Source organism: Vidua chalybeata, chromosome 19, assembly GCF_026979565.1.
Source record: "Vidua chalybeata isolate OUT-0048 chromosome 19, bVidCha1 merged haplotype, whole genome shotgun sequence".
In the NCBI taxonomy this organism is placed as follows: domain Eukaryota; kingdom Metazoa; phylum Chordata; class Aves; order Passeriformes; family Viduidae; genus Vidua; species Vidua chalybeata.
In genome coordinates this window covers 3,066,735-3,083,826 of record NC_071548.1, presented here as the reverse complement: position 1 = coordinate 3,083,826, position 17,092 = coordinate 3,066,735, and the positions used below count along the sequence as shown (strand labels likewise).

At 44.6% G+C, this 17,092-nt stretch overlaps 1 long non-coding RNA gene and 4 other non-coding genes across 7 annotated transcripts; 2 read left to right on the top strand and 3 right to left on the bottom strand.

Moving 5' to 3' along the window:
- Positions 1-1,245: 1,245 nt before the first annotated feature.
- Positions 1,246-1,317, bottom strand: TRNAQ-UUG (transfer RNA glutamine (anticodon UUG)). The gene has a single exon. It is a non-coding gene; the product is annotated as a tRNA-Gln (tRNA).
- Positions 1,318-2,196: 879 nt separating this feature from the next.
- TRNAQ-CUG (transfer RNA glutamine (anticodon CUG)) lies at positions 2,197-2,268 on the bottom strand. The gene has a single exon. It is a non-coding gene; the product is annotated as a tRNA-Gln (tRNA).
- A 1,003-nt stretch (positions 2,269-3,271) lies between these two features.
- Positions 3,272-3,343, bottom strand: TRNAM-CAU (transfer RNA methionine (anticodon CAU)). Its single transcript has one exon. It is a non-coding gene; the product is annotated as a tRNA-Met (tRNA).
- Positions 3,344-4,174: 831 nt separating this feature from the next.
- LOC128797883 (U6 spliceosomal RNA) lies at positions 4,175-4,281 on the top strand. Its single transcript, XR_008434269.1, has one exon. It is a non-coding gene; the product is annotated as a U6 spliceosomal RNA (small nuclear RNA).
- Positions 4,282-10,264: 5,983 nt separating this feature from the next.
- On the top strand, positions 10,265-15,830 carry LOC128797876 (uncharacterized). Of its 3 annotated transcripts, none has more exons than XR_008434267.1 (5): positions 10,265-10,633; positions 11,095-11,299; positions 11,388-11,511; positions 11,801-12,908; positions 15,668-15,830. It is a non-coding gene; the product is annotated as an uncharacterized LOC128797876 (long non-coding RNA). The 3 variants fall into 3 exon arrangements; XR_008434266.1 differs by having other exon boundaries at positions 10,265-10,741; XR_008434268.1 differs by lacking the exons at positions 10,265-10,633; positions 11,095-11,299 and adding an exon at positions 10,756-11,035.
- The last annotated feature ends 1,262 nt before the right edge of the window (positions 15,831-17,092 follow it).

The following is a 17,092-nucleotide window of genomic DNA, read 5'->3' as shown; positions in this document are numbered from 1 at the left end:
CACAGCCATAGTGCTTTAACTCACCCTTGAATTTTGTGCTAAGAGGACATTTAGAAAATTTTGGTGCTTTGTTTTCCAGTGCAGCATGACCATGAATTGTGAATAAATCTCAGTACTCAATTCTGCACTGGTTCTGTCTCGTTCCCTGTAAAAGTTTAACTCTTTAAGTACACCTGGTTTCACCCAGGGGGTTTGTCTGGGGCACATCTGTGGCACCAGTACTGTATCAGCTCTTTATGGAACTGTTAAGATTACAGCTGCACCTCAAACTCTGCAAAATGGAAGGAGGAAGTTGCTAAATTGCTGTAGGAAATGGCAATTTGCTCTCTAGAATTGTCAGTTAATATATTGATTCCGTGCAAGGCAGACAAGCCCTGTGGCTTTAAAGCTCCTGTGCTGGGGAAAATGATGATGGTGTGTGAAGCCAGCATGTGAGAGTGGCTGGCTGTGCTGAAGTTACTGGATAGAGAAACTTCAAACACTGGTGCACAGGAAAAGATCTTTTTTTGTGCGTGACCTGATCCAGCAGTTGAGGAAAGGATGAAAATCAGCCCTGACACAGGCAAGGGATTTTTTTCATCACTAAGCTGTGTGAAAATTTAATGAATTGAGCAAACATTTACGTATGTTTTCCTGAGCAGCTAGGTCCTGGATTTCTACTAAATAATAATTGGATTTGAAGGTGTTCTGTGTTTTTTTCAAGGGCCAGCAAGGCAGGGTTACCTGGCCGGAGAAGGAGGTGTTGAACAGAGCAGGCTTGTTCCTGTTGCTGTGTAAACAAGTGACTGTAGGACAGGTTTGGAGGAGGGGAGCCAAGGTGTAAAATGTCCTTAGCTGCTCTGGAAATGAAAGATAACTACAGCGGGTTTGTGTCAGCGAAGCAGAGAGAATATCTATTTAAATTATGCAGTTTATCCCAAAACACTGCATTTCTGCCTTTATTTTCCAAGTGAATAGTTGGGTGCAAAAATAATGTCCGAATTCTGCACATGTGCCTGATGAAATTTTCCACAGTGTAAATGCCTCCCCCCAGAAGTACTTAACGTAGAATAGCAGCAAAATAAAACGAAACACCTAATTAAAAAGTAGCAAGAATTATATAAAGTCTTTTGTCAATTTCATTGCATTGAAGAAAGTCGGGGGGAGGGTGACAGCTGAGGTCGAGGACAGCCTGTGGCGCTGGGCTGGAGCTTCAGCGCGGTGCGGTCTGTCCCAGCACAGGCACAAAAACAAGAGACCTGGGGCAGGTTCTACCGAGATTTGAACTCGGATCGCTGGATTCAAAGTCCAGAGTGCTGACCATTACACCATAGAACCGGGCGGTGCCTCATCCCTCCGCCAGCCCCCACAATTAATCCACGGCAAACAAATCCCGGTGGGAAATTGTTCATTCTGCCCTTGTACCAGGGAGAGCCGACGAGAATTTAACACGAACTAAATATTCGTGTTTGTTTCTGCGATATTCGTTGCCTTCACAGAATCGTGGAGTGGTTTGGGTTGGAAGGGACCCTAAAGATCATCCAGTCCCAGCCCCATGGGCAGGGCCACCTTCCACTGTCCCAGCTTGCTCCAAGCCCCGGCCAGCCTGGCCTTGAATGTGGAGCATCGAGTTTCTCTGGGCACCCTGTGCCAGAATTCCTTCCCAATTTCCCATCTAATCCTCCCTATGGCAGAGTGAAGCCATCCTCCTTGTCCTGTCACTCCATCCCTTGTCCCAAGTCCCTCTCCAGCTCTCCTGGAGCCCCTTTATGCACCGGAAGGGAACAATAAGGTCACCCCTGGTGTAACGAGGGCAGAAAGCAAACATGAACGCTGGAGAACATCTGCTGTCAGAGACACCCCAAAACCTCATCCCGCAGAGCTCAGCACCTGCCACCAGCTTTGCTGATGCAGAATTTAGAACTGTGTTTCCTCACAGGCGATTCAAAGCACAGAAAAAGGAAACAATATGCTGTGACATGTCTGAGATTCATCAGATAATTTCAGATAAGTCAGAAAGTACTAACCTAGCTGCAATAAATAGATATTGGGGCGGGGAGAACAAGAAAACTCTGTGATTGGTTACTCTTCTGCTTTAGATATGTATCCCATGAGGCATGGGATGTTTGTGGCATTCTAATAGTCCATGAAAAACGCCTTGAAGTCACTTTCCAAGGTTCTGAGCAGGAAATAAATGTGTTTATGGCAAAATAACTCAGGTTCCACCGAGATTTGAACTCGGATCGCTGGATTCAGAGTCCAGAGTGCTAACCATTACACCATGGAACCGCACGGTGTGGGTTCCCGAGCCGCACCTACTGAGCCAAAGGCAGGGAAAGCCGATTCCATAATGCTCATGGCACTGTGAACAAAAGCCCTGCCTCGCTTTTCTTCCCTGTATTCCGCACGTACTCATTCCATGTAAGAATTCTACTGTTTATTTTTCACATTCTACAGCCCTGAAAACAACGCCCGCTGAGCTGCACTGTGCCATTAAGTTCACAGAGCCTTTTTCCTCAGATCATGTAATCCAGAGGCCAAATACAGACTTTCAATTCATTGACTTTGATGTTTTCACACTTGTGGTTTTATTTTGCTTTCCTGCATTTTGTGCTGAGAGTCTGGTTGCTATGTTTGGCATTGCCATAATGTTTTATTTAATCCGGCAGGATAGGGAAAAACTACAAATGTGTGCCACGAGCTTTTGATGCCTGATTAAAGACATGGATCTCCTGGAGCGGGTCCAGATGAAGGCATGAAGATGCTTAGAGGAGCACTTCTTCTGTGAGGAAAGGCTGACAGAGCTGGGGCTGTTCAGCCTGGAGCACAGAAGGCTCCTGGGGGGCCTTGTGACCTTTTAGTTTAAAAGGGAGCTTTCTTATGAAAGATAAAGAAGAAACTTTGCACCACAAGGGTGCTGAGACACTGGCACAGGGTGCCCAGAGAGGTGGCAGATGCCCCATCCTTGGAAACATTCAAAGCCACGCTGGACAGCGCTCTGAGCAGTTTGTGTATCCCTAATGATGGCAGGGGTTGGGACTAAATGGCCTTTTAGGGTCCCTTCCAACCCAAACCATCCTGTGACTCCACGAGACCGTCAAAGGCACTAAAAAAAGGCTGCAGGCACCGCAGCACTCTGTCCGTCCTTCACTCGCATCAGCTATACTGCATGTCTCCAAGATTTTAGCAAAAACATCTGTCCTCGCACCAGCCGTATCCCCGTACCCAAAAATAACCAGCAGGGGAGGAGAGGACGGGCGCCGTGCCGTGAAAAAAATGAAAATATTGGTGCTAGCAGAGGATGGTTTCGATCCATCGACCTCTGGGTTATGGGCCCAGCACGCTTCCGCTGCGCCACTCTGCTGCTCATACTAAGACGCCTTCCTGCCACAGTTTAGAACGAGTAGTACAACGCAATCACCCTTCCTACTCATTTATACATGGTCCTTGCCCGTCCGTGCAGCCACGCGGTCCCGCTACAGCTGCCCGCTCCGGAGATACCCTCCAAGTATATCAGGAGTAATGGTCGTAAACTTAAACACAAGGAGTTTCGCCTCAGCAGGAGGAAGGAGATCTTCACACTGAGGGTGGCAGAGCAGCGGAACGGCTGCCCAGGGAGCGGTGGAGTGTCCCTCTCTGCAGACATTCACACCCACCTGGATGCCCTCCTGTGTCACCTGCTCCGGGTGACCCTGCCTTGGCAGGGAGCTTTGATCTCCACACGGGCCTTCCAACCCGAACGATTCTGTGATTCTGCGAAACGACAATGGCTTCAGCCACCCGCTCTCGCCACACGTCAGCAATATTAACTAATTTAGGTCCAAAGCACCGATGTGTCACCGCAGAAAAGTGTCACATTCCCAGCTCGCACAGCCGAACGCGACGCCGAAACCCTCCGGGGGGTTGTTGCTACAGAACGGCCCCGTGAGGGGCCCCGGTACCGCCCCGCCCCAGCGTGCTTTGCGCGTATTTGCATACAGCAGAGCTATTTGCATAACCCCGTTTAGGCAGGATTTGGGGTCTGTTCCCCCCCTCTCCGCCGTCTCCTGCCCACCAGACCCTCGGTACAGCCGGGGTGCTGTGCACGGCCGCTGCTGCTCCCACCGGCACCGCGGTTTGTCTCAGCACGGTCACCCTGACCTTGCAGAGCCCGAATGCTGGGAGTACAAGTAGCGGCGGGTAAGCTCCCACATTCGTGCTCGCTTCGGCAGCACATATACTAAAATTGGAACGATACAGAGAAGATTAGCATGGCCCCTGCGCAAGGATGACACGCAAATTCGTGAAGCGTTCCATATTTTTTTCTCCCTCTTATCCAGCCCTCCACGCCCGGAAGAGGAAGCTTAGGGGTGACCACGCTCTCCCTGACAGGTGAGGGTCAAGGGAGAGGAGGCGGCCTGGAGCGGCACCAGGGAGGCTTAGGTTGCACATCAGGAAGATTTTCTTCATGAAAAGGAGAAAATCTAACCCTAATTAAACATCAGAATGGGCTGCCCAGGGTGGAGTCACCATCCCTGGAGATATTCAAGAAACAGGTGGACACTGCACTGGGTGCAGTGGTTGACCAAGGTGGTGCTTGGTCACAGGTTGGACGCCGTGATCTCAGAGGTTGTTCCAGTTGATTCTGTGAGCCCCCTCTGGCGCCCCAGCAGCTCCCAGGACCCCCAGAGACAGAGCCAGGGTAACAGTGGGTCCCTTACTCCTTCCTGGTGCTCCTGTGCCAAGGTCCTGCTGGCCCTGAAGGCACAAGGACGGGCACTGAGGTGCCAGTGCCTTGGGAGGGTGTCTGACCTGGCTCAGCTCCTCACTGCAGCACACAGAACATGTTCTCCCCAAGAGATCCAGAGGCTCAGGGTGTAACCCCAGCTGGGCCCAGAAGTTTTCCTTAGTCCATGCACTGACTGCAGTACAAATTCACCATGGGTGCTGCAGAGAATTGACTCACAAATGAGAGCGTTTGCCCTGTGAGGACTTGCCTCCAGACTCAGACTGTGCTGCTGCCACAGGTTAGAGCCTTTTGAATTTCATCTTCTCCTCACTATCCTTTGCTTCTCTGCACGCAGCACAGTGCAGGTTCTGGCACGGCCAGGCTCTCCTGACCACTCATGGCACACATGTCAAAGATGGGCATTCTCTAGTTCTCACTATTTCCTTCTGAGGATTGTCTCCCCAAAATGGTTTTATTTTCATGCAGGGTGTCCTAAGCAAAGCAGTGGGACTCTGCTGCACAGAACAGCAAATCCCCCAGGCATTGCTGAGGTGCTTCCGTGATGGAAGGAGAAGCTCTTGCTCAAGAACTGCACGTTCTGTAATTCACCTTCTTTCTCCACGCTACAGGATCTCTCTCATGGGATTCAGTGCTGGCTACTGTCAGGAAAATTAATCCACAAACATCAGAGGTTTATGTCCAAAAAGGAGACAGAGGAGTCCTTTTTCTTTATTCCAATAAAGGGAGAAGCCATGGGGCATTCCCCTGGGGTCTCCCCAATTTTTGGAGGACGCAGCCTCCTTTTTATCCCAATTTCCCGGCCACATTTCCCTTCTCTCTTTCCCCATTGCCTGAGGTACTTGAGAGGTTCAGACTTCCAATACGCCTGATACCAGAGATTTCCCTCTAATGTATAACCCTCCCTTGTAATTTTGAATTCCTATAGAATTTAGGGGTTTTCCCCATTGCTTCTTTCATCTTTCAATGTCCAATTTCATTTATCAGCAAACTTAAAGCTTATTTGTAAAAGCAAATATCTTTTTCCATTCATCAATCAGTGGAATTCTTCCCATTGTTTCTTTATCTCTCAGCACTGGTTTTATCTACCAGCAGACCCACAGCTTGTTTGTAAACACAAATCCCTCATTCCACTCACTACCAAAAGAACAGGGCAAAAATTTGGCAAAAAGAGCAGCACTGAAGGTACAGGTACAAGCCAGAGTTACCAGGGGCCAAAAACCTCGAGTTCCTTTGCCTAGAGAGTGTGCATAAAGCACTGAATTGAGATGGACTGCTTCTCCTAAAGATCTACAGCTCCTGTAAGAAAATGGGGAGTTATTTTTGGAAAAACTCTTTTATGGAATAGGTCTTTTATGAAGAGGTAATGCTTTTTTGGCTTTGGCATTGGGGATTTTGTTTTAATTCAGCCTGAATCCTGTGATGGGGTGAGTGAAGCTAAATGAGGTGGATGCTTTTTGAAAGAAAAAAGCAGAACAGAGGCAGATGGTGAGGGGGATAAAGTAAAAATAGGAAACATGAAACAAATATATTGTTTGAGATGTCATTTTTCTGTAGTAAAACTGTTTCAGCTTCTTGGTTTGATTGGCTGTTTCTTTCTTTCTTTCTTTTTTTTTTTTTTTTTTTTTTTTTACTTCATGTTTTCTGCATGTTTTATTGCATGTTAGGTACCACACAGCATAATTCAGGTTCTTTTCTCAGATAAAAATTACTAATTCTCTTCAGATATGATGATAACAGACAAAAGAAGGAAGTTAGGAAGCTCATGAGGAAGAATTTAAATGTGATGAATCATCCAACTTCAGTAATGAACAATAAATCTGAGGAATTCTACTTTGGTGTTACTTGGATTAGGCTGCTAATCCAGAGTGCAGTCAGAGTGCAGGTCAGAGTGCAGATCCTGGCTCCACTTTCCTTAAAATTTCTTAGACCAGGAGCTCAGCTTGGAAATGAATGTGCTCCCCTTGAACTGAATGTCAGTTTATCTTTTATATTCTTAACAATTTTAAATTCTTAACAATTTGAGGTGTTCTGAAAGCACTAAGGACCCAACACAAGCAAAGTCTCCTGCTGGAATGAATCGTGTGGTGATAAACCCTGTGGTTTTCAGTTTTCAGCTTTATTCTTATTTCTATTTATTAAATAGTTGCTTTGATTTTTTTTTTCTTTTGGGGGGGGTGGTTAGAAACAGACTGGTTACAAGATGAGAGATAGTCTTTGGGGGGCTGATTGATGTCACTGCTGTGCTGTGCCTTTTAATGAGGTGTCACTATTGCACTGGAACATGGAAATAAATGGCTTTGTGCCTTGTGTCATAACTCCCTTTCTATCTAGAAATAACAATTATGTAACAAATGCAAAAAGCAAAGACTCCCTAAAGCAGGACATTATGAAGTACAAAATATTAAGAGGGGTCCAAAAAAGATTCTGTTCCTGAGGTGTAGGTCATCCCACAGCTGCTTAATGAAATGGTTTGGAATCACCCTCATCTTCCAAGTCCTTAAATCGTGGATAATTGGAATCTGGGAGAACATCCAGTGAAAAGGCTGAGCTTCCCATGCCTTCTGCAAACAGGATACTTGGCTGGATCAACTTGGTCTCTGCAGGGGTTGTATCCTGTTGCACAGATACATTAATTACTGTATGAAGAAGTTTGCATTGGCATTTCCAGGGAGCAGTTTCTCAATCCCGTCTCACAAATCCTCATAAAACACGTGATAAATGGGTACTTAGACATGTTCCTGATGGCTCTTGTGGCAACACAGGGCATTTTGAAATGAAAATTTCACTTGAGGAGGCAGAAGGCTTCTGGGGTTCGTAAGGTGCATTATTGCCATGCTTACAGCTGGGAGCTAAGCAAGATGTTTGCTCTGGAAACTACTGCAGCACAGTGAAATATTCATCAGCAGAAAGGTGATAGTACAGCTAGGATTTTCAACTGATGCAAGGGCAGAGAGTGAGCTGATGTAGCTGTGAGACTGCCATACAAACCTCTATATAGAGTTTTGTGTGTGTGTCTTTATGTAGTTATTTGTTTAATAATATAAATATATATTATTTTAATATATATATAGATAAAAAATCTATAAATCTATTAACCTCTGAAATTCCTTCCTGCGTGGCCGCAGTTTGGGGCTGGGAGGAGGCAGCTGCTGCACCTGCTGCCCTCGGTTGCACATCTGTGCATTGCTGCAGAGAACAAACCCCAGCCTTGGGGCCTGGCGAATTGGCTCTGCAATTTCATTCCTGAGTAGCAGCTGCTGCTTTGTAAGGCACAATTCCATGTACCAGGAATGCTGCTCCTACTGGGATCCGCTCAGGGGCAAAATATTCACCCTGCTGACAGGGATGTCCAGGTGGTAAAACCAACATTAACACAAATATTGATGGGGTTGAAAGCATTCCTGTGCTGTGTTTGTCACACAGACAGGATCAGCTCAAGCAGCTGAAACAAACACTGGCCTGAAACAAACACTGGCCGGCAGATCCTAATGAGAGGAAGAGAAAAAAAAAACTCACAAAAATGGCAAATATACATTAACGGCTTTGAAATTTTTCCTTATGTAGTAATTAATTTTTGAGGACACTGACACGGCCCTCTGTTTTTACATGCTATTTTTAACTTTATTAGCATGCATAACAGCAGTAGCTTGCTTAACTTAGTAGGCATAAAAGGTGAGTTGCTGCATAACTGCTTTTGTTTCCAAATTGCTAGTTAGAACTAAATAAATGTTGTTTGTACCCTTTTGCTTCTCCCGGCAGCTTTGTGATTTCAAAATAAACAGGAACCTCAAGTACACAACAGGTTTTGGTGTAAACGCAATTCAGTTCTTTGGAATGTGGATCTTGTTATACAAACAATAATTGTATTTGTGAAGGCATTAAGAAGAACTAAATATGAAAAGCCTCTAGAACAGTCTTATGTACTTGGAAACAGTATCACCAACTAGATATGTTTCAGAAATAATGGTGAATTATGAGAAATTATATCTAAATTAAATGGGTAAAGTGCAAGGGATTATCTTTATATACATGTATCACTGAGAATTTGGGCTATTTTGAGGAAAACTATAATTAAGCCACAATAATTCCTTTAAATTTCAGTTCTCTGTTAATTCACATAGTAAAATGTACTATGAAAATCTGCTCACAGGCTGAAGATGTAAATGATAAAAGACAAAGGCAGATTTCAGGAAGTGATGGCTCTTTTCTCCAGTTCTTTATTTTCAAGTTATGTAAATGCTGGACAACAAACAAAACAAATTGTTTTGGTTATTCAGCTGATTCAGAAAATGCAAATAACTATTTTTATAAGCCTTCAGTCACCTACTAGTTCTTGAGCCAACTCGGGTTGTTACTGTGACTCTACCAAAGCTGAGAGCAGAAATGATAAAAAATAAATTGGCGGGTATGATTGTCCCTCTCTTGTTTAGATAAAATTATCCAAGTATTGCTGGCTAACTTGGTCTGAGTTTTATTTATTTAAAAACACAGGCTGTGTTTTCAGTTTTCAGGAGTGTGTGGAGGTGCCAAGGACCTGGTGGAATGCAGGTTTCGTACATGTCACTCTTCGAACACACTGTGACAACAGGAATTGCAAATTCTCACTGCATGTTCTTTCCCTTGGTGTCACTGATGCAGCATTTTCACAAGTAGGTCGCATTTAAAACATTTTTTGCTCTTCAGAGCAAAATTCTATTTTTGTCTTTGAATGTGGCCTTTCAGAAGGTAAGATAACCACACAGTATTTTGGATATTCATCCTGCGAATTGCTGCTTGGGAAAACGGTAGATTTTTCTTTTATTGTGCATATGTAATTGAAGTTTGTCATCAAACAAATATTAAAAAAAACCATGCTGGGTTATTTCTTCCTCTGGGCTTCAGTGACGGGCTCAGAACAGTTTTTACCTGAGCGCCACTGGCTGTTCCCTCAGGACAGGTTTCGAGCCATTGCCCTGGTTTAACACTTAAAATCCTTTTTTTTTTTTCACATTTTCCTTAAAACCGGGGCGGGTCCCTCCCCGCCCTCACGTCATCCCCGCGCCATCAGCGCGCGCCGCCGCTCACATGTGCCTTGTTTACCCCGGTCGCTGCCGATGGCGGCGGTGAGGGACCGACACACCGACCCCGACCGACGGACCGACCACCCCGCCGGGGCAGCGGGAGATTGGCGTGGGGGAGAAGGGAGGGGCGGCGGGGAAAGGGTGTACACCGCAGGGGCGCTGTGAGGGCTTGTCCCCTCTCGGGCGGTGTGAGGTGCGCTTGTCCTCCCTGCGGAGCGGAGAGAGGGGCTAGTGTCCCCTCAGGGGTAGCATGAGGCGGGAATGTCTGTGTGTATCTGTCCCACGAGCGGTGTGAGGCGGTAATAAACCCTCCCTTTAGGAGGAGTGTGAGGCGGGAACGGCCATCTGCTCCCGGCAGGAGCGGTGTGAGGCGGGAATGGCTCCTCCCCTCAGGGGCGGTGAGAGGCGGGAATGGCCCCTCTCCTCCCCTCCCCTCCCCTCAGGGGCGGTGAGAGGCGGGAATGGCCCCTCTCCTCCCCTCCCCTCCCCTCAGGGGCGGTGAGAGGCGGGAATGGCCCCTCTCCTCCCCTCAGGGGCGGTGAGAGGCGGGAATGGCTCCTCTCCTCCCCTCAGGGGCGGTGTGAGGCGGGAATGGCTCCTCTCCTCCCCTCAGGGGCGGTGAGAGGCGGGAATGGCTCCTCTCCTCCCCTCAGGGGCGGTGTGAGGCGGGAATGGCTCCTCTCCTCCCCTCAGGGGCGGTGTGAGGTGGGAATGGCCCCTCCCCTCCCCTCAGGGGCGGTGTGAGGCGGGAATGGCTCCTCTCCTCCCCTCAGGGGCGGTGTGAGGTGGGAATGGCCCCTCCCCTCCCCTCAGGGGCGGTGTGAGGCGGGAATGGCTCCTCTCCTCCCCTCAGGGGCGGTGTGAGGTGGGAATGGCTCCTCCCTTCAGGGGCGGTGTGAGGCGGGAATGGCTCCTCTCCTCCCCTCAGGGGCAGCGAGAGGCGGGAATGGCCCCTCTCCTCCGCTCAGGATAGGTGAGAGGCGGGAATGGCTCTTCCCCTACCTTCCGGGGCGTGTGAGGCCGGAATGGCCGTCTACTCCCGTCCGGAGCGGTGTGAGGGACTGTCCCGCAGTCTTTTGCCGTGTTCCGACTGGAAGCGGCCCGGTTCTCAGCCGTTGTTGCCGCGGAGAGACACCGAGGGGAGAAGAACGGAGCGGGTGGGCGCGGGTCGGGAGCCGTCGGTGCGGAGCTGGAGCGGGTGCTGGACTCGCGAGGAGCCAGAGGTGTTCGGCCGTCAGTCGTCGCTGTGCTGGCTCGGGACGCTGAGGTACCACTGATGTTCGGAGCTGCCTCTCAATAAAGCCTCTCCTTTATTTTTATGCTCAGCGTGTCCCTGCCAGCAAAGAGGTGTGGAAGGCCCCCAGTGTTGTCTTTTCTGGAAAAGAAAAAGAGAATGCAAAGTCTTGATAGAAGAAGGGGGAAAACAAGGATTTATGTTTGGGAAGGGAAATCACATTGACCGGTGGCTGACACTTAAGGAAAAGTTGGATTTCAGAAACGATGCAGAAGTTGCAGGGTTTTTACTGAATATGTGAGTAGATTGTCACGATACTCCTCTGTTTGCTAATAGCAAGTAAATAATTCTGAGTGTTGATACCAGTTGTGTCTTTTCTTTCTAGGTATGACAGCTATGATCTGCTGTCAAAAGCTCCGCTCTATCCCCTCTCTGAGGGTGTGAGAAGGATCACTGGGAAGGAAGAAAGCATTGTCAGCCAGCACTCCTTTAATAGCAGCAGATGAAACGTTAGTACTGTCCTCTCCTTACTTGGGAAGGGTGGATAAAATATTTTTCTTGGTACCAATTGAAGGACTGTAGCTGACATTTAAAAATAATGAGATAAAAGTTATATATAAAAAGGAAGGTATGCAGCTAATTTTAGTTAAATTGAAGATTCTGAATATCTTTTGTAGAAGATTTTCTGTCTTTGTTTTCTTGTTTGTATAGTTGAGCACATGACACTACTGCAGATGAAACAGACACAGAACCTTTTTGCAGAAGTGTTTCAGTTAAAAGCCTGGGTTGTCTTTGCAGGTATGACGATGACCAGCTGCCTAAAGAATCTGCTCGTTCTGGATTCAGAGATGTGAGAATTGTAACTGTGAAAGAGGAGCAAGAGATGCTGGGGGCCTGCATATTGACAAGGACAGATGACACATTAGTGATACTGTGTTTTTTTGCATGTTTCTCATTTGAAAGTATTTTGAATTGATTTTATTATCACACTTAATTTTGTTTATTAGAAACTGATATCATTCATGCTCTGCTTCATTATCTAAAAGCACCTTGGTACATAATTGATGGGCCAGTCCTTCTGAGGCAAGAATCTGAAAGAGATATTGGAAAAGTTGTAAAATACCTGAGTACAAGCAGCAAACCAGTGACTGCCTTCCTTAATTGTGTACAGGGTTCATGAGTGAGCAAGGGAGTACCGAGTACTTTACATGTGTCCCCATCAGCAGTTGGGCTTTTACAGCAGTGCAGTCTCCAGGCAAGTGCAACTGCAGATGCTTTAACCTTCCTCAAAAGAAAGATGTTTCATTGTTGACCAAGTGATGGTTGCACACCAAAGGATGTGTTAAACAATCTAAAAATAGTGCTGTGCTCAGCAAGGCCACCCCACCATGCACTGCTGGTGTCTGTTCCTGCAGTGTCTTCAGTAGCTGGGGCATTCCCAATTGAGATCAGAGGAGCCTCCAATAGCTTGTCCATTACTTTTTCTTTAGGTTTTGATCATCCACAACAGTCTTACTGAATAATTCTCCATGTCTTAGATTTCTGACTTTTAAAAAACTGTATCTTTTAATGTGTACAAGGAGACACAGAGGCCACAGGACATTGCTTTGGCATTGCATGATGTGTCCAAACCCATGTTTGTCTGATTCTCATCATCCACTGTGGCTTTCCTTGTGACTTCCTAATTGTTCTTACTTTTGGTTTTAGTAGGTGAACGAGTTGGGGCTCAGAAAGCAATTCTATGGCAAAGAAGAATTCTTGGAAGTTAGGTCAGGAGCAAATAAATACCAGTGCTGATGAAGCTGAAAAATTCAAGTACATTCTTCAAAATAATATTTTTCTCTGGCACTATAATTTTAGTTTGGAGTGCAGCAGTAACTGAATCTCTGGGACTGATTTGATACAGGTGAGACAGAGGGTTTGTGTTTAACTGATTGCTTACTTCAGCCTTCTGAGATGCGAGAAATATTGTGAAAAATTGTTTGGTGTGAAAACAACTTTGTTGTCCTAAAAGGTAAGGCAGTGAGGCTTTGGAACAGTCCCATGATATCAGTGTGAAGGTTCCAAATCCCATCAAGTACATAAAATGATCAGGCATGTACACAGTGGTACTTGTACAAGGCTAAGAAGCAACAGCTGCCTAAGAATGAGGAGAGTCAAAAATAAGAGGAGTTTAATGAGACAGGCATCCTAGGGCATGCTGTGTGATTCCAGGGAATATTTACCTACCAGGAGTAGTTGTATAACCTCACTATGTGGAAAATAGTTTGTGTTTCAGTGTCTGAACACCACATCAGTAGTGACACTGCTGGGTTTGGTTTTGGCTCACAGGAGAGCAGTGAGGTAGTGCTGATGTCACTGAGGTTCTTACTGGCTGTGGGATGTCCATACAGGGGTCAAATCGGTGCCCAAAGTCCTGTTGGTAGCTGAACTTGCATATTAAAAGTAAGACCAAACTCAATTGGTAACTCAGTGGTTTTAGAAATCTGGGCAGATAGAAAACAGTGAGTTTTCTTCAGAAGGGAGCAGTGCTTATGTTAATGTGTACTTCTTTCTCGTTTTCAGAGGTGTGGTACTGCACTTCCTATTGAAGGGAGGCGATGCAGGCGGGTATTTCCTGCTTTCCAGGCACTTGGCTGTCATGCTTTCCTGTTGTTGTTTTGGGCTTTACCAAATATGTTTCTTCATTCTGTGCTTGTGAGGGTCAAGAAAAGAGCATGGTCTTATTGTAGGTGTTTTATTAGCACATTCAGAATTAATAATCATAAAGCAGCTGCTGTATTCTAGGCTTTCTACTCTTGAGTCTAATTTTAGGTTGGCTAAACACTGGCTGTTGAGGAACTGCACACATCAAAGAGGAAGAACACTTACATTCAGCTTCATTGGTGGCTTAATGTTTGGTTTCTGGCTTGGTTTTGGAGCCTGATGACGTTGGCTTTCAGCAGTTGTAGAGAATTAAGTTGATGGAGAAGCAGTGCGGGAGGCAAGTAGATTCTTGCCAGGTGAAATGGAATGGCTTTTGAGTTGTGGCTATTATGAGGAGTTGGCAGGTTGATATAACAGGAAGGAAAGAATGTACAGAAATTCTGATTGAAAGGGGCATTAGCAGGGCAAAGCCAAATGGAAGGGTTACCAACCCACATCCAGTAAAGTTTCTGAAGACAATCAGTCCTTCTCCAATGCTTCTTCCATTATTAGCTTCTAACTTTAACATTTGGAATTTAACCAAGCTAATTTAAAGTTCTTTTTCTGGTGTACACGTAACAAATACAAAGCTGTCAAAGCAGATAATAAACAAATTTTTTTTAAAATATATGTTATTTGCTCTAACATTGAAAAGTAATGCATCAAAGTAGTTGAACAGGATTTTTTGAGGAAGCTTCGGGGAATTTGAGATTCTTTTACTGTTGTAGTAGTTGAATTATATGTATTCAAAAATTCCTTTACTGTGTTATAAGATGAATTCTCATGCTAGAACTGCCCATGCCAACGGGTTTGAACAAGATGATCTTTAAGGTCCCTTCCAACTCAAACCATTCTGTGATTCTATGAACTGACTTTCTTGGGATTTGATTATGGATTGTGTCTTTTTTTCCCCCTCAATTCAGTAAAAATGAAGCAGAATACAAATACAAAATGGATACTCACAGCAGTTCAGAGAGGATGGCTGAAGTGTGCAGTGGGATGAGTTGGTGTCAGTCAGTAACAAATGTTGAGTTGGGAAGCCTCATCTTTGTGGGAGGCTTCAGCCTGTCCCTGTCTCTCCTAATTTGGCACTGGCAGCACCTTTTGTAATGAGTTTTGCTACACAGCTTTCCTCATAGCTGTGGGACTTTGCAAGACTCTGTATTGCAGAACTTCTCTTCATCTTGAGTAATGTGTTCTCTGGAAAGCCAATTACTGTCCAGACAAGGCAGTTGTAAAGTGCAATTCCCTTGGAAAGCAAATAAACAATCTCCAGGGAATGTCTAGCAAGCTGTTAATGCTATAGACTTATCATGACAAAGGTGAACAGCTGAGGAGTTTCTTAGCAAGCAGAGAAGTATAAGTTAAATTTAAAAGAAAAAATGAAAGGAAAAAAAAAAAAAAGACTGATAAATATAACCTGCTTGGTAGGACAGCTTCCTGTTCTCTCCAAACAAATAAATTTTCAGTGCCTTATTTTGACTAGGTGCAATTTTTAATAGGCCTAAAAGATTTTGTATGCACTGCTTTTGATCTCTAATGTTCATAGTTTGTTTTTAATTAAAGAAAGAAAAAAGAAAGAAAAAAACCAAAAACAGCCACCCCCAGCCCTGTCAAACCACAGTCTGTGGTTGTTTCACTAATGTGACTTCAAAGGGACTGTAACACAGCTTTTCCTTACAGACAATTGAGTGGTTAGTCTCAGACAAATAATTTATTGTAATGCTGAATGCTGGTCTGTATTTCACTATAGTGAAACCTCTGTTTATATACCATAAAACATAAGATGTTGGTCTCTTTATGTGTATTGCACATAGAAATGCACAAATGCACTTATTGTGATATTTCCTCTGATTTCCAAGTTAGAAGATTGTATTAAGGGAGTGCACTTCCCTAGATATAGTGAAGTAATATAAACTTATTTCATGTTTAGGTATTTGAATGTCATATTGTAACTGTTATTACTGTGTTGCTTTTCAGGGTGAGCAGCAAGAAGAAAATCAAGCTCTTGCATAACAATACAGGGGCAGTTTTTACTCCATTTTCATTTTGTTATGAGGTTATTGTGAACTGTAAAGAATTACTGTAAGTTGTGTGAAATTCCATGTTGTGTTGAACAGCACATTAAACTTAATTACCTAAAGTTTTATTGTGTTATGTTCATGTTTAAGTGTGTGGAGTAGACTATTTCCCTGGAAGAGTCTGTACAGAGTTTTCTGAGGGGCAACAAAAGAGCACAAACCAAAGTGCTCATGGTATTGCTAAACTTAGTCAGAATTTAATAACTTTTTGTAGGTTATCTTAATGACTGAGTTCCTTACATTTTATTTAAAACTCAGAAGGGTTAAGATAGAAACAATATTCTAGTGTCAGTTGCAGCATCAAGTGTGCTTCCATCTGAATGTGTTTCTTGGAATGCTTCTCTTTAGGGAACAAATGTAACACATCCCATATATTGGAAGGCATTTGTGCAGTTGATTGATGCCCTGGAAAATGATGGGTAAAAATGCTGGACTGTAGATTGCATTGTGTTGGTGCCTTCAAAAAAATGACTAATTGAGATCAGCTACTCTGGTGCTTATCTAAAATCTTCTGTGATTGAATCATTTGATATCTTGCTTTGGCTTTTGATAGTACAAAAGCTGATACATGAGCTGATATGTGATGCATCTTAACTATTTTCTTCTGTAACAGATGAAATAAGTGTACTTTCAGTAACTGAAGTTCTACAGAACGGTGTTGGCGGTTCTGAATGTTTTGTAGTTACCAAGTGTGAGTAATCCTGGAAAGGTTTTGAACCGAGAAGCTGAGGTTGGTACAGCATTCAGGGTATTCAGTGTATGGTTGTGAGAAGCACAAAAACTTCCAGTGTTCTGATTATAACTTTTTTTTTCTTTAACCACACACTTGCATAAGCTTTCAGGTCTTGATCTTACAGTATTCAAGCCAGCTGGGCTTTCCCACCAGCTTACACTAGAACAGCCTCTCTGTGGGGAGAAATTCCCCTAATTAGATCATTATACTCTGCATTCAGTTTTTTAAATTGGCTACTTCACTGGCTGTAAGATACTGCTGTTGCTCTTAAATATTATCTTGGTGCTTTTGAACTATCTGAATTCAATGTGGCTTTATGAACAATACATTTTACTCTAAATGTTGCACAGATTTAAAAAATAAAAAAAAATAGAGAAGGCAGTTTTTTGAGGCTTTCTCAAAATGAAAATGCCACTTCCTCTGTATTTGTGTTCTGTCTTTGCTCTGTACCTTTCAGATTTTTCTTTGACCAAACAATGACTCATGTAAATAACTCAGTTTGGCTCATGGAAGAAGTGTGACTGGTGACACTTAGGCTCAGTGAAGTGTCTTCCAGTGCTCTCAGATTTTTGATTGTTAGTGTTATTACAG